Below are 16,221 nucleotides of genomic sequence, written 5' to 3'. Positions count from 1 at the left end.
AATGGAGAAAAATTTAAAGTAAAACGACTACTATAAAAATAGCAAATAAATCATCAATCTAAGGAAGTTAAAAGGTATCGAGTCATTATCTAACATATATATAATTTTAGCTAAGTCCTTCATGAATATAATATATAAATATATAGAATTTATTTTGTACTTCATATCATTTACACATTTCCTTCTTTTTGTCATCAAAGTTGTCATAGAGATGGCAATCTTTTCTCAAGATCATCAACATCAGTGGTAGGCTCAGACCTGCACCAAATCACTAACAACATTTGTTAAAGCTCTGGTGTGTGCCCAACGTGAAGATGTTTCTAGAGGATTTGTGTGAAGGTGGAGTAACATACTCTTACCATACACAACACTTTCGAAAAACAAAGTAAAACATAAAATTTTGGTCAAATTCTGTCTCTCCACTATAATAATCATTTCTAGTTCCTTTACTTTCCAAAATATGTATTTTCAATCTTGAGCAGATAATTTGATGGCTTATTTTTTTTCTTGTGATGATGAGACATATAATTTTTTGTATACACAATTTTTTCACACATTAAAAGAAAAAACTATCAAATGGAGAAAATGTATAATTATTCATCAAATTGTAACAAAAATGCCAAAGACAATATCATAGGTTTTTAAAAACTAAGTGACCAAATTATCATAGAACTAAAGTCACCAAAAATGCATAGTATAAGACCTATATATTTTGACCTAAAAATTTAAATAGTCCATCTTTCATGCTAATTGGATTTTCATAAAATAGGTTTAAAAACATCAGTTTCAGATAATGCCATACTAGAAGGACTAGAAATGATCAAATTATAACAAAAGGACTAAATCAAACAAAAATGCATAGTACAGTACCTTCTATCTAATTTGACCATAAATTTTGAATTACAGTTTTTAGAAACATCAATTTCAGGTAATACCCTTAGTTCAATAATCATCTCCTAGGTATGGAAAGAAAGCATTGAGGGTGTAGGCTGGGGGTTAGTGGAAGTGGAATATATAGTGATATGAAGTTGTAAGGGATCAGGCCCTAATCATTTGAACTAAAGAGTCTCGTACTCTACCAGACATCACATGGTTGTTTGTAGAGTACTTTGTGAATGATCAAGGAAAAGAATGCTCAAGTTTTTTAAGTTCAATTAACAGACGCAGACCTATCTAAAGGATATTATAGTGCATAATAAATATTTTTGAATTATGAAGCTTTTGCACGAAAAAAGTCATACATACTTGACATTAACTAGGGGAGCAGCATTCTTTGATGCAATCTGACCCTTTGGAGTCGAAGATAACTGTTAAAAGAATAGGACAAGGTTAAGCCTTTATCGACACATTCTCGTAATTAGAAAAACGGAACATGTTACAGAAATTTTTTTATAAGGTCAATTTCAAGAATCCAACCTGAGAAGCAATATCCATACCAATCTCATCAAGCACTTGATCAGTTAAAAGCTTATAAATTAGAGTAGTAGGGGAAAAACTTAATGGGAATAATGGAAATGAAACAAAAAAAGAAATTAAAACAAATATATATATTAGTAAATAAAATATCTCACTTGGTTGGTGAGCTCCTCCATTTTCTTTTCGGCCTCATCTTTATCTAAAGTTTCATCAATAGCTTCTGACATCATCTTTATCTGTAAAAAATACACTAAACAAACATTACTAGAACATAAAACACACTCGCACAAGCTGATCCAAGCTCTAAGTTTCTCTTGCAAAGATTTATGTATGAACAAAAAATGTAAGCATCCTTGCACTGAGGACAAAGTGAATCGATCTTAATTAATTGTTAGCAGTCAACGTCATGTTCGCAAGGCTCCTTATGTGCTAGTCTACACTGCATCACTTTCTAGGTATGTTCTCAAGGTTAAAGATTGTATGAAGAGAGAATCGTCATATCCATTATGTGTTAGTCTACACACGATTTTTTGTTTCAAAAGGACGTCACGGTTGATAAAAAAACATCGTAAAACATTTACCAAAGCAAGGCTTTAAGTACCTACCTTGTTCATTGCCACCATTGCCTTAGTTGCTCCTTTCGTTCCAGTAGAAATCGAGGTGTTGGCATATAATGCCTGTGAACACATAATATGAAATATGAGGTACTGGCGTACAAACTTTAACCACCACAAGAACCAATGATTTATTGTAGAAACTCATCCTGTGTATGAGTTGTGACACCTCTAATTTGGGCACGACTCCTCTGCAAATTAGTTATTTGTTAACGCAGTCGTACAAGTTGGCGAGCTAAAATTCTAGTAGCAGCCTGAGAAACACATATGAGAGATTAAATACAAAGGAATAAGCTGAGGTTTTGGGGAATTAAGGGAATTACTTGAGCAAACACCAGTGGTAGAGTTCTTGAATTACAACAAATCATCTTAACATACAAAAAACTTCCACAAACATATGGTGAGCTGTTTATGGATCTGTTAACATTTGAGATTACAGTATGGTAATATTTAAATTTCTGCTTCTAGTAATGATAAGGTGTACATTTAGCTGTATGTAAACATTTTTTATCAAATCATTTGCAACTTGTTTTATATGAAAAGCCTCGGTATGTAAATTTTAACCCACTTTGTGCAACTTTAATATAGTCATAATGCAAAATGTTTCAGCCCCAAAAGTTGCAAATAACTAACACATGCACCTCATAGCAAATGATAGAATTTGATGACGTAAAGCTAATTCGATTGTTTATCACCATAAACATAGTCAAAAGGCTTACACCCAAAAATTGAGCATTTTAAATGTTATAAATCATAGAATAAGCTATTTCTTATGCCATGCTTATTGAACTATAGCACATGCAAGCAAATCCATCATGCAAAGCAACTAAAATGTGTTGTTCTTATGTCCATGCCTCACATGAATAATCAACAAAATCTTCTAGGTTTGAAATAACCATTGAATTTTACAACTTCATTACCAATGTTAAGTAAATAGAGGAACCAAAGCATGAAATCAGAAAATTTAACAATCTCACTAAAATAGAACTCGCAAATTGGGGGAAAGTTTTCCATTAGAACTGCTACCTCACTCCTAGTTCCCCTATTAGAACTGATGTACAAAATGGGGGAAAGTTTCACCCCAGTTAAGCGAATGACAGTGGGTAATTTTTCTCATTCTTCCAATTGGAGAAAATAAAGAACGAAGCAGTTGAAAAATGCAAAATCCAAACAGAACAAACAGATGCAAAAAATCCAAACAGATTCTTCAACAAAAAAAAAAAAAGGAAGAAAAAGATTTGAGTGAGAGAGATGACAAAAACATGAAATAAAAAGCATAAAAAAGTTACCTGCATGAAGAAGGAGAAGGAAATGAAGAACGGATACAGGAGAATTGGTGAGATTGGAGGAAGATTTTCTGGAAAATGTCTTACAGAAAAAAATCGGTAAGACATTTTCCCTAAACCCAAAGCCATTTTACCAGTATCTTGGAAAACATTTTCTAGATGTAAAACCTTTTCAGTCAAACAAACACTGGAAAATCAGGAAAACATTATGTTTTCCTGCAAACAAATGGAGCCTTAGCCTAATTTTCCAATCAAACCAATATTCACAAATCAACCATTTGATACACATAATGCCTATTACCATTAAGCATCACACAACTATCATATACCTATCCATGAACTCACAATCCAAGCCATATATATATACATGATTCAAAATATCAAAACAACCCAAAATGAGCCATCGCTCATGGCTATATATACAAACCAAAAACATATACATTTACAAGCCAATTCAAATGGCTAAATTTACTTCCAACACATAATCTAAATGACCAAATTTCCTATACATGCCATATACTTAAAACATAAGCTCAAAAGTACCAAATTGATAGTTGGATAGTGTGACGATTTCTCTGACAATCCCCGTGCCAGAGCTAGCTTTAAAGTCAATATAAAACATGGAAAAATAAACAAAGTAAGCTTTATAGCTTAGTAAGCTCGTATGAAACAAACTCAATCTAAACATGAATATTCAAATCATTAATCTAAACATATCAACATGTAATTCATGTAACTAACAAACCATTCATATTTTTCAATCATAATCTTATATATAACTTCACAACTTCTTCGATTTAAACTTATACGGTTCATGTACATACCTGTACCATCTCATATCAATCTCATACATAATCACATCTTTTATTTACCCATTAAACCATTTGGAATAATATTGGATACTTAGAAACCTCACACACTAAGTGCCAATATTGGCCCGGAGCCAACTCAATCTTATATCACATATACTGCTCACACTAGAGCTATCAACTGGCCTGCTCACACAAGCGTGGGTCAAGACGTAGCTACACGGTACTACTCACACAAGCTGTCAAGTATCCGCAACACATGCCGGTATACTCAACCACCAGTAGGACATACAGGACCAACACCCGGATCAATAATCATATTAATCCTCTAATGTCATGTCACTAGTATCCAAATCTATTCCTAAGGTTCAACTGGGATTTCAAATGCCGAATCATCTTCGAATCATTTTCGAATGTGTCAATAGTCTAACAACCACAGTTTATGCCATATCAAAACATTTAAAATACATTTATAATGAAATTTATCACATACGAACTTACCTCGGATGCTAAGACAGCGGAATGAGTCAACTATTCCGTGACTTTGTTCTTCCCCCGATCTAAGCCCGTATTTAGCCTTTCTTGATCTAAATATAATCAAAATTAACTTATTTAATCATCTCTCTATTCAATTTTGTCCAAAATTCACTTTAAATCACTTTTACACATTTGCCCCTAATGTTTCACAACTTTTACAATTTAGTCCTTATTTCATAAAATCACAAATTAATGCAATTCAACCACAACCCATGCTAGCTAGATTTCAATTAGGTCCCTAAAAACCCATATTTTTATTTTATTTCACATTTTAACCTCAAAGTTTCCACATTTCACAATTTAATCCTTAATTTGCATTTTCACTAAAAATCACTTAACAAAACTTGTATAACTATCATCAAAAATTCAAAATCTATCATTAAACATCAAAATACTAATGTATTCATTAATGGAAACATTCAAAATATCTAACAATTTTGTAAAATAGTCCCTGGGCTAACTAGACCTAGCTACAACAATCTAAAAAACGTATAAATCATTAAAAAAGGGACAAAAACGAACTTAAAATTGAGTTGGGAAGCTTGGCCGAATGAAAAAGCTCAAAAATGGCTTCCAAAGACCTATCTTCGGTTGAAGATGGAGAAAATAAAGATGATAATCGGCATTGTTTTATTTATTTTATGTTTATTTACATTTTACTTAATTAACCTTAATTAATAACCATCAAAATCACTTGATATATGCCCAAAATTGTCCACTCACAATTAAAACCTTAACTTTAAGGTTCTATAGTTATTAGACACTTTTAACTAATAGAACAACACTTTTGCACTTTACGCGATTTAGTCCTTTTTATCGAATTGAGCATTTAAACAATAAAATTTCTAAACGAAAATTTCACACAACCATATATTCATGCTTTATACCTTAAAATAATAAAATAAATATTTCAACCTCGGATTTGTGGTCTCAAAACCAATGTTCTGATTTGACTAAAAATGGGCTGTTACAACTCTCCCCTCTTAGGGATTTTCGCCCTAAAAAATCTTACTAGTGAATAGGTTAGGGTACTGTTTTCTTATAGTTTCCTTAAGTTCCCACGTGGCTTCTTCGACATCGTGTCATTTCCACAAAACCTTTACCAAAGCTATTCGTTTATTTCTCAACTCTTTAGTCTCCCAAGCCAAAATTCTGATCTGTTCTTCATTGTATGTCATATTGGGTTGAATTTCAATCTCTGCCGGAGAAATTACATGTGAAGGATCCAATCTATATCAACGCAACATCAATACGTGAAACACATTGTGAATCTTCTCTAACTCAATCGGTAAAGCTAGTTTATATGCCATTGGCCCTATTCTTTCAATAATCTTATACGGCCAATGAAACACGGACTCAACATGCTTTTGAGATCAAAACGAAGAATTTTCTTCCACGGAGATACTTTTAGAAACACTCTATCACCGATCTAAAATTCAATGTCTTTCCATTTCAAATTCGCATACGATTTCTGTCGATTTGAAGCTATTTTCAAACTGTCGTAAATTACTTTCACTTTTTCTTCTTTCTCTCTGATAAAATCAACCCCGTGAATCTTTTTCTCACTTAGCTCTATCCAATAAAATGGACTTCAGCATTTGTGACCATACAAAGCTTTGTACGGTGCCATTTTTATGCTCGATTGATAGCTGTTGTTATACGCAAATTCAACCAATGGCAAATATCTCTTCCAGTTGCCTTCGAATTCTAACACACAACAACGAAGCATATCTTCGAGAATCTATATTACTCTCTCAGACTGACCGTCGGTTTGCAGATGAAATGCTGTACTAAAATTCAACCTTGTTGTAACACCCCTCACCTTTATCCGATGCCGGGATAGGGTTCAAGGCGTTACCTGGGTTTCACATTCACAAACATATTAAATCAGGTCACTGAGTTTCACTCAAATTTAAAACTTTTCAAACATGTACGTCTCGTCCCTTAAACAGGCCTTCGAGGCCTAAAACATACTTAGGGGCAGTTCGGGACAAAACCGAGGACATTCGATAAACTTTGGGTACCTTGGAAAATTTCCTTTACTTTGAAGTGTCGCACGCCCGTGTGGGTGGGGCCGTGTGATCACACACACCTGTGTGGCTTGGGACATGCCCATGCCCTCAGCCGTGTGTAACATTGACTTTAACCTTATCATACAATTAAGGGCACACGGCCAAGACACACGCCTATGTGGCCTGCCCGTGTACAACATTGACTTAAACTTTTAGGTGCAGGGGACGCACGGCTATACCACACACCCATGGGAGTGTCCCGTGTGTCACACACGGCCTAGACACACGCCCGTGTGTCCAACTGTCTGGACCCTAATAGGCTATTTTCTAAGCCTTTGGTCACCCTTTTCAACAGTTATACTTAATGATTATCAAATGCAAAGCAAAACATGATTATATTTTTATAAATGTTCTTGGCAAAACTCATTGCGTAAAAACCTCATATCATTGGTTTCACACAGGCCAAGTTATTTCCCATCTTGTATTTATGGGTTTCTATGTCACTTTAACACATTAAAGATTGACTCGTTCTTGTGACTCATTGACAATTGGAAACAAACCATCATATATGAATATAAACATGCATGGAAATTTTGTAGGTCATAGCCTACTTCAAAATAAGCCAATTCCTATGGCCATATAAAAAAAAGAAAGAAAGATAGATACTTCTTTACATGTCTTTATTTGGAAAATCAATTGACACATATAACAAAATACTTAAGAGTCCTATACAAGCCATTGAACAAATAGAAATGTCTTTATACCAAAGCTGGTCTAGTTGATAGTGTGCTAACTCTGTAACTGTCTTCCAATCCTTACAAGTCCTCGAGCTTTGTAAAACAGGGGAAAGGAGAGGGGTAAGCATTTACATGCTTAGTAAGCTCGAATAACCGAAAAGTAAACTTACCAAGTAATTAGCATACATCCATAATAGATAATGAAACCAACAAGTATGAAATGGTTCCCTATCACATGCGCTCAATCAATGAGTTAGTCACATAACAAAGCACCATGTAATTTATCCTAGATGAACTCATCATCCATCGTTTCATTGATATACATCCTGCTCATGTTAATCCCGTTGAGTTTCTAGGAAATCTCGATGGAATATCCATTAACCGTCAATTCATAAGGATAATCATTTCAAGTGTGCACTCCCATGAACCTCACATTTTATGGCTGGATTACCAATCCAGGCTAAATCCCCTATTTACAAAACTAATAAGGTGATGTCGGGATTGCCAGTCCAGGCTAAATCCCTTTATAACAACAAACACCTTTATTGAGCTCGGATCTGAATTACCAGTCCAGGCTAAATTCAGACCCTAATTGGATTACCCATCCGGGCTAAATCCATAATGCACATGTATTCTTCGAGAGGCTTGATCATCTAAAGGAACACCCGTTCGGGCTGGATCCTTTTTATAATTGAGATCAACGGATTACCCATCCGGGCTAAATCCTTTCTGCAACACATGCAGGATTTCAATTCGCTTGTAAATCATGGTTTATCCATTGAATTCCCTTTTTAAACCTCAATCGAGACATTTTTCAACATATCATTATCAAAGATGCATTTCATGAAATTTTTATGTCATCAATAAATGCAAACATCATTCATTCACAAATCATATAATTAGGCATATTAGGAGTTTACTTTAAGTTATCCGAACTTACTTGGTATTCGTTTCGGTGTCGTGTTTCGGTTATTCCGAAACCTTTCGTTTTCCTTGATCGACCTTCAGAATTTGTTCCTTGGGGTCTATAACAATAGAATTAAATCATTAATACTCTACATTATATTTTTCAAGTCTAAATTCCTCCTCAGGTCTAAATGACCGTTGTGCCCCTAACCTTTCACAGTTTTACAATTTAGTCCCTAGGCTCGTATAATAAACACATAAAATTTCTATCTTACCCAAGCCTAGCTGAACACTTTTTTTTCCTCTTATGGCAGCCCACATTTTCCATTATTTTCACATTTCTACCACACATTTAACAACTTTTGCAAAAAGGTCCCTTTAGGGGTTTTTCATGAAAATCACCTAGGAAAAGATGTTTAACACACATCCAACTTTCATATTTCTCCATAAACCATCAAAATACAAGTAACTCATGCATAGGTAAATTTTTAAACATAAACCCTAGTATGAAATATGGGTAGAAATGGAGAGAGTAAGCTACCAGGATATTAAAAACGCAAAGAACATTAAAAACGGGGCTTGAGAGTACTTACTAATGAGCTTGAAAAGCTTTAAAATCCTAGCTATGGAGGGCTTGAGAATTTTAGCTGGAACAAGGGAGAAGATGGCTGATTTTTGGTTCATTTTTTCTATTTTATTTCATTAAAATGCCAAATGACCAAAATGCCCTTAAGCCCTTTCTTTAAAATTTCATCCATGCAAGCCTATTTTTTGTCCAAAAACTCAGAAATTGGGAAAATTTCTCTCCAAGGCCTTCTAATTTATAATCTAAAGAAATTTCATACAAATTGCTTCTAGAATCCAAGTTTTTCAATTTATTCAATTTTTTCCCTAATTTCCAATTGGACACCTTACTCAAAGAATTTCTTCATGAAATTTTAACACATGCATAGTCTCATACTCTAAACCTTATAATAATCATAAAATAAATATTTGAAGTTGGATTTGTGGTCCTAAAACCACTATTTTGACTAGGCCCTATTTTGGGATGTTACACTCGTACCAAGAGCTTCTTACAACTTTTTCCATAATCTCGTTGTAAACCTCGGATCTCCATCTGATATAATCAAAACTGGCACCTCGTGCAATCTAAAAATCTCAAATATGTACAATTCAGCCAATTTATCAAGCGAATAGTTTGTACGTACCAGAATGAAATGTGCAAACTTCAATAATCGACCTATAACAACCTGATAAACCGTAATTTATACATATTTTTACCCCATGTTTAATGCATTTTATAGATGATTTTCCATTAGAATTGGTGAATTCGATGCTCCTAATGCTTTAATTTCATGTTGTACAGTTAGGAGAGCATAGGAGAGTGAAAGGAACGAGAAACGGGCCAAAAACGGAGAAAATAGGCCAAAGTACGAAATCAACACGGCTTGGACCTCCTCACACGGGCAGACCACACGGTCGTGTCAATTTGGCAGGCTCGAGAACAGCCTAAAGTAATCACACACGGGCGTGTCCCTGCCGAGCCTAAGTTGAGTCCAATTCGAAAAAGGCTAATTTTGAGGGCTTTTAAGCATTCCAAAGCCTATAAATACACCCTAGAAAAGGGAGGACAGAGTAGGGAGTAAGGAATTACTCCAAGAAAGCCGATTGATTCATCTCAGAAGCCAGATTCATTATCAAGACTGAATATCTCTCTTTAATTCCCCTTCAGGAGTTTGGGTTTTCTTTATGTTTTGTATTCTTTATTATTTTGAGATGTTTTCTTATTTAGTTATTAACTAAATCCCCTAAATACCTAAGGGGAATGAAACCTAAGACGAATCTTGTTATTAGTTTCTGAATTGTATGATAAATATTTGGCTTGTTCTTAATTATGTGTTCTTAATTCTTGTTTTGATATCCCAGGATACCGATTCAAGATAAACTTTTATTCAGAGGAGGAATAAACCCTGTTTAAGAGTACATTTGTCATAATTAAGGGAGTTGATTGCGTTCCTAGACATAGGGTGACAAGATTTTTCCGGATTAGGGTGAAACTTAATAAGGGGATCCATAGATTGAGTTAATGCAACCCTAGAGTGTTAATTAGAGAAAAGTCTCAGTTATTCAATCTAGGGATTAGACGTTATTAGTCTTGAATAGGGATAATAACATAACTTAGGGATCTCTACGAAACAAGTTAAATGAATAAATCGTCCGATTCAGAGCTAGAATAATAAGTACATTCTAGGTGGATTTTTCCTTAGGTATTGTCTTTATTCAATCGATTTTTCCAAAAGCAATTCCCCAATTTCATTCTATGTGCATTCTTAGTTTAGATAATTAGTTAGTTAAAACAAAAACCTCTTAGGCTAGATAATAAAAAGATAGTCATTACTATTACTTTTAGTTCCTTTGGGTTTGACAATCCAGTCTTGCTAAAACTATACTACTATTCGATAGGTACACTTGCCTACATCACGATAATAGTTAGTTCAAGAATGAGTAATTATAAATATTTAAAACCTATCACGAAATCACGCGATCAAGTTTTTGGCGCCGTTGCTGGGGAACTAAAATATTAGGAACACTCAATTTTTATTACTTTAGCCATTTATTTTTCGTGCACTTTAATTTATTATTATTATTTATTAATTTACTTTTTCCTTTTCTTGACAGGTTTTATAGTTTATAACTAGAAGAAATCCGTCAGGACCATTACTTTTTGATGAAGAAATCGATCATATAGTTCACAAAAGTCAAAGAGAAATAAGGCGAAGCTTAAGATACACAGAGAACGAGCAAGAAGACGATACTAAACCCCCAACCGAAGAGATGGCTGAAAACCAAGGCAATCAGCGACCTCCTACAATTACGGTTAATCAAAATCCTGCTCCACGCATTATGTATGATTATGCTAAACCTTCTTTAACAGGAACTGAATTGAGCATAGTTAGACTTGCTGTAGCTGCAAATACTTTTGAATTAAAACTTAACACTATTCAAATGATACAACAATTTGTTCAGTTTGATGGTTTGCAGGGTGACGATCCCAACGCTCATTTAGCCAAATTCTTAGAACTATGCGATACATTTAAAATTAATGGTGTCTCTGATGACGCCATTCGTCTTCGGTTATTCCCTTTTTCATTGAGGAACAAAGCTAAACAGTGGTTGAACTCGTTACCACGAGGGTCAATTACTACTTTGGAACAAATGACCGAAAAATTTTTACTAAAATATTTTCCTTCGACTAAAATGGCTAAATTACGTAATGATATCTCTTCTTTTGTGCAAATGGATCTAAAAACACTCTACGATGCATGGGAGAGATACAAGGACCTTTTGAGAAGGTGCCCTCACCATGGGTTACTGCTTTGGCTACAGGTTTAAACTTTCCATAATGGCTTGAATCCTTCGACTTGACAAATGGTTGACGTAGCTGCTGGCGCAATCATCAATAATAAAACACCTGAATATGCCTATGAGTTTATAGAGGAGATGTCACTGAATAACTATCAGTGGCAAGTCATTAGGACAAAGCCAACGAAAATAGCCGGCGTTTATAATGTTGATTCGGTCACCATGCTCTCTAATCAGGTAGAACTCTTAAATAAAAAGATTGATGGTTTTCTTAGTTCTTCACAGGTTCACCCAGTAATGCAGTGCGAAGTAAGTGGAGGTGGAACAAGCCATTCGGAATACCAACCTTATGGCCACAACATGGATAACGAGCAATTAAACTACATGGGTAATAATCCTCGACCTCAAAACAATCCATATAGTAACACTTACAATGCAGGTTGGAGGAACCACCCCAATTTCTCGTGGAGAGGTCAAGGAAATCAAAGACCACAGCCACCTCCAGGCTACCGACAACCACCATACCAATAGGAAAAGAAGCCGAACCTTGAAGAGATGCGCTCAAAGTTTATTTCAGTGTCAGAAACTCGTTTCCAGAACACCGAGACAGCACTTAAAAATCAACAAGCGTCGATCCAAGGGCTCGAAACTTAGATAAGCCATCTTTCCAAACTAATTTTTGAACCACCACAAGGTTGCCAAGTAATACTAAACCTAACCCAAGGGAACAGCTCAACGCAATTAGTATTCAAGATGAAGAAGGAGTTGTTGAGCCTGAACCAGAACCAGGGCAAGAAACTGTGGTAAGCAAAGGTCAAGGTGAGGTAATAAAACTAAAAACAAAACGGTGAATGTCGAATATAAACCTCGTGTGCAATACCCCAACACGACAAGGAAAGATCGCTGAGATGAACAATTTGGTAAATTCCTTAAGCTCTTAAAAAAATTACATATTAACTTACCGTTTATTGAAGCCTTATTGCAGATGTAACACCCCGTACCCGAGACCATTGCCGGAGTTGGACACGAAGGGTTCACAGACTAAATTCACTGATTGAGCATTTACCGATTAACTTTCACAGTCCATTTTAACATTCCCAGACAAGTTGCCTAACTGCGTCACTGTCACCTTAAAAATTATATCTTGAGTTCCAGAACTCGGAAACCAGTTCCGTAAATTTTTCATGAAACTAGACTCATAATTACATCTACACATTTTTTTCTAGAATTTTTGGTCAAGCCAATTAGTACAGTTTATTAGTTAAAGTCACCCCTGTTTCAGGGTTCGACTACACTGACCTTTTCGAATTACGACTTGGATATCTTCCTGTACAGGGCTCCAACACTTATGCCGTTTGTTTCTAAAGAAATTAGACTCACAAGGGAATCTGTAAATATAGAGCATAAATTCTAATTCTCTCTGGTTAATTTATAGTGAATTTTCAAAGTCGGAACAGGGATCCAGAAACCGTTCTGGCCCTGTTTCATGAGAACTTGAATATCTCAACAAAATCCGATTCATATGGCTGTTTCGTTTCTTCCATATGAAAGTAGGTTCATCAAGGTTCAATTACATAATTTATTCACTATTTTATTCCATTCCTACTATTTTTAGTGATTTTTCACATCCACATCACTGCTGCTGCCAACATCTATTTTAAGGGTAAACTTTACCTATTCCATGATCCTCCATGGATCAACTAAGGTTTATCATACATATACCAAAAGTGATCATGCATAACCATTCCCATGGCTAACCGTTACCAACATTTCCATGCCTCTCGACGGGCAACTTACCAAATGATTATAATGCTACGATCAAGGTATACTTAAGCCATTTTCGCATGGCTATCCAAATTTACACAAAACCGAAAGGTACATGACCTACAACAAAAGGTAGTCCTATACATTGACCAAAATATCCTCTCACTACTAGTCTATTCTATACATGCCATAAGATATTCCAAAACGTAGCAGTACCAAACGGTGGATGGTGATAGTGTGACTAGTTGTTGACGATCCCGAGCACTGTAGCTTCAGAATGAGACCTATAAGACAGAGGAAGCAGAATAAGCGGAGTAAGCATTACAATGCTTAGTAAGTTTTAAGCAGTGTCAACAGATAACAATCAAATTATAACGTAGTTGTTCGTAATTTCATTTCACTCTTCCTTCTAGCATACCATCCCTTTACCGAATATGCACATCTCATCATATACAATAGGCGGATAAACTCTCACATAAAAGTGAGCTCATGTGACATAGATATATCGTATGATTTCACATAACCTCTCACACTAATCCGATGTCACATAATCATAGGAATAGTCCCATAGATTGCTCTCGTATGCATCATATATAAACTCGGAGTACATACCTGTTTAACCTTTTGCATTGAATATATTTATAAGCAATTCTTATTACGAAGTCTTACCCGGACATAATCTCCACATGTAGTCATCGGGTCTTACCCGGACATAATCTCCACACGTAGTCATCGGGTCTCACCCGGAATATATTTCTAAGTTTCATGTACATTTAATCGCAGTTACAACATTCTCATTAGCCATTCGGCTTTACCACATATTCATATCTCATCGCATTTCACATTCGCCATTCGGCTTTACGACATATACACATCTCATATATATTTCACATTAGCCATTCGGCTTTACCACATATACATATCACACATGTATTTCACATTAGCCATTCGGCTTTACCACATATACATATCACACATGTATTTCACATTAGCCATTTGGCTTTACCACATATACATATCACACATGTATTTCACATTAGCCATTCGGCTTTACCACATATATACACTTTCACATTCATCACATCGCCATTAGGCCTTATCACATATATACACTTTCACATTCATCACATCGGCCATTAGGCCTTATCACATATATACACTACGAGCTGTTTTTCCTGAGCAATTGTCACTAAATTATTTATAACCGAGCTACAAGGCTCGAATCACTTGCCGTTAATTTTCCCTGAATATAGACTCGTACATCTTCCATTGATAAATTTTTCAGAATTTTAGGTTTGGCCAATCAATACCAGATTTTTCTTAAAGTTTCCCTGTTTCACTATTTGACTAACCTGACCAGTCTTCACTATGAATCAAAATTCTCATTGTACAGAATTCAAAGTATGTTCCATTTGATTTCATTTGAAACTAGACTCATTAAGAAGTCTAAGCATATAAATTTTATCTTGTAACCATTTTTGTACAAATTATAGTGATTTTCTTAAAACAGAACAGGGATTTTTGAGTCATTCTGACCCTGTCCCACACAACTTTAAATATCTCTTTATAGGAAATTTCTTTGCTTCCACGGTCTCTTTTATAGGAAACTAGACCAACTAAGCTTTGATTACATATTTTATTCAGCCCATAATTCCACACAAAAATTTATAGTGATTTTCTAAAATCACATTACTGCTGCTGTCCAAGCAAATTATTACAATTTGCTCTTAAATTTCCAAGTCCAAACACATATGAACTTACCATTTGGGTTTAAGACATATCATGACCACATCATATCTTATTAAATCAACTCATTATGTCCTATTATGGTTGAATTTACTCAACGTTTAATCGCTTAAAACTTACCTCGAAGTGGTCGACGACTAGATATCCACGGCTATTCGTTTATTTTCTCTTTTCTCCTATCCGACTTGATCCTCTTTGCTCTTAAGCTTGATTCAACAATAGATTTTATTAAATAACTTATCAATTCAGCTATTCGATTTAATACATGCATACCATACAATTAAGTACAATTGATGTTATTAACTCGACATTAAACATCATACATATGCTCTACTTATGTACCGATTTAACATAATACTAGCTTAATACCATGCATAATCGGATTTATTTAACATTTTGACCGAAATCCTCAATTGGCTAACATAGCTTTAATATTTCAATATAACCACATATACATCAAAGGCAATTTAGAACACTTAACCCTTATACTCAATAATGAAACCAAACCATATACCTAATTATTAAACACATCACCTCCAAATGCATGTATTAACTAACATATATCCAATCCACATGCCAAGTTACCATGAATAAATTAAACTTACATATATGTAACATAGCGAATATTTCCTTAACATAAAGGCACTTAGTGACATTTTAGAAAAGTAGAATAACCATTCCCATAAGTATATTTTCATGCCAAGACCGTACCTAAATCACCAACATTTTAACTCCCAACTACTTAGACTTAACCTTCAACACTTTAATTTTCCACAACCTACTCTTCAAGGCTTCAAATATAAACTAATTAACATTTATACTCTTATGCGAATACACATATACTTATAATAAGTGCATATGACATCTTCTTCAAGACACATTCGCCATGGCATACTTTCCTTGTAAAACCCAATTGATCAATCCACCATAACCGAAACTTAACTCATACAAAACCTATCTTCAAACCATAAAATAGGTAGAATTGAAACAAATCATCCAAATGGTGCATAAGTTTTTCCAAGAATGACATT

General features: G+C 34.8%; 1 non-coding gene and 1 pseudogene across 1 annotated transcript; both read right to left on the bottom strand.

Moving 5' to 3' along the window:
* Positions 1-203: 203 nt before the first annotated feature.
* LOC108488283 (vacuolar protein sorting-associated protein 2 homolog 2-like) overlaps positions 204-16,221 on the bottom strand; it is a 63,562-nt pseudogene continuing 47,544 nt past the window's right edge.
* On the bottom strand, positions 11,582-11,688 carry LOC128282670 (small nucleolar RNA R71). Its single transcript, XR_008273024.1, has one exon. It is a non-coding gene; the product is annotated as a small nucleolar RNA R71 (small nucleolar RNA).

The sequence above is a fragment of the Gossypium arboreum genome, chromosome 10 (genome assembly GCF_025698485.1).
Source record: "Gossypium arboreum isolate Shixiya-1 chromosome 10, ASM2569848v2, whole genome shotgun sequence".
Lineage (NCBI taxonomy): Eukaryota > Viridiplantae > Streptophyta > Magnoliopsida > Malvales > Malvaceae > Gossypium > Gossypium arboreum.
Note: the sequence above shows the minus strand (reverse complement) of the source record. Positions and strands in the feature narration are given on the sequence as shown.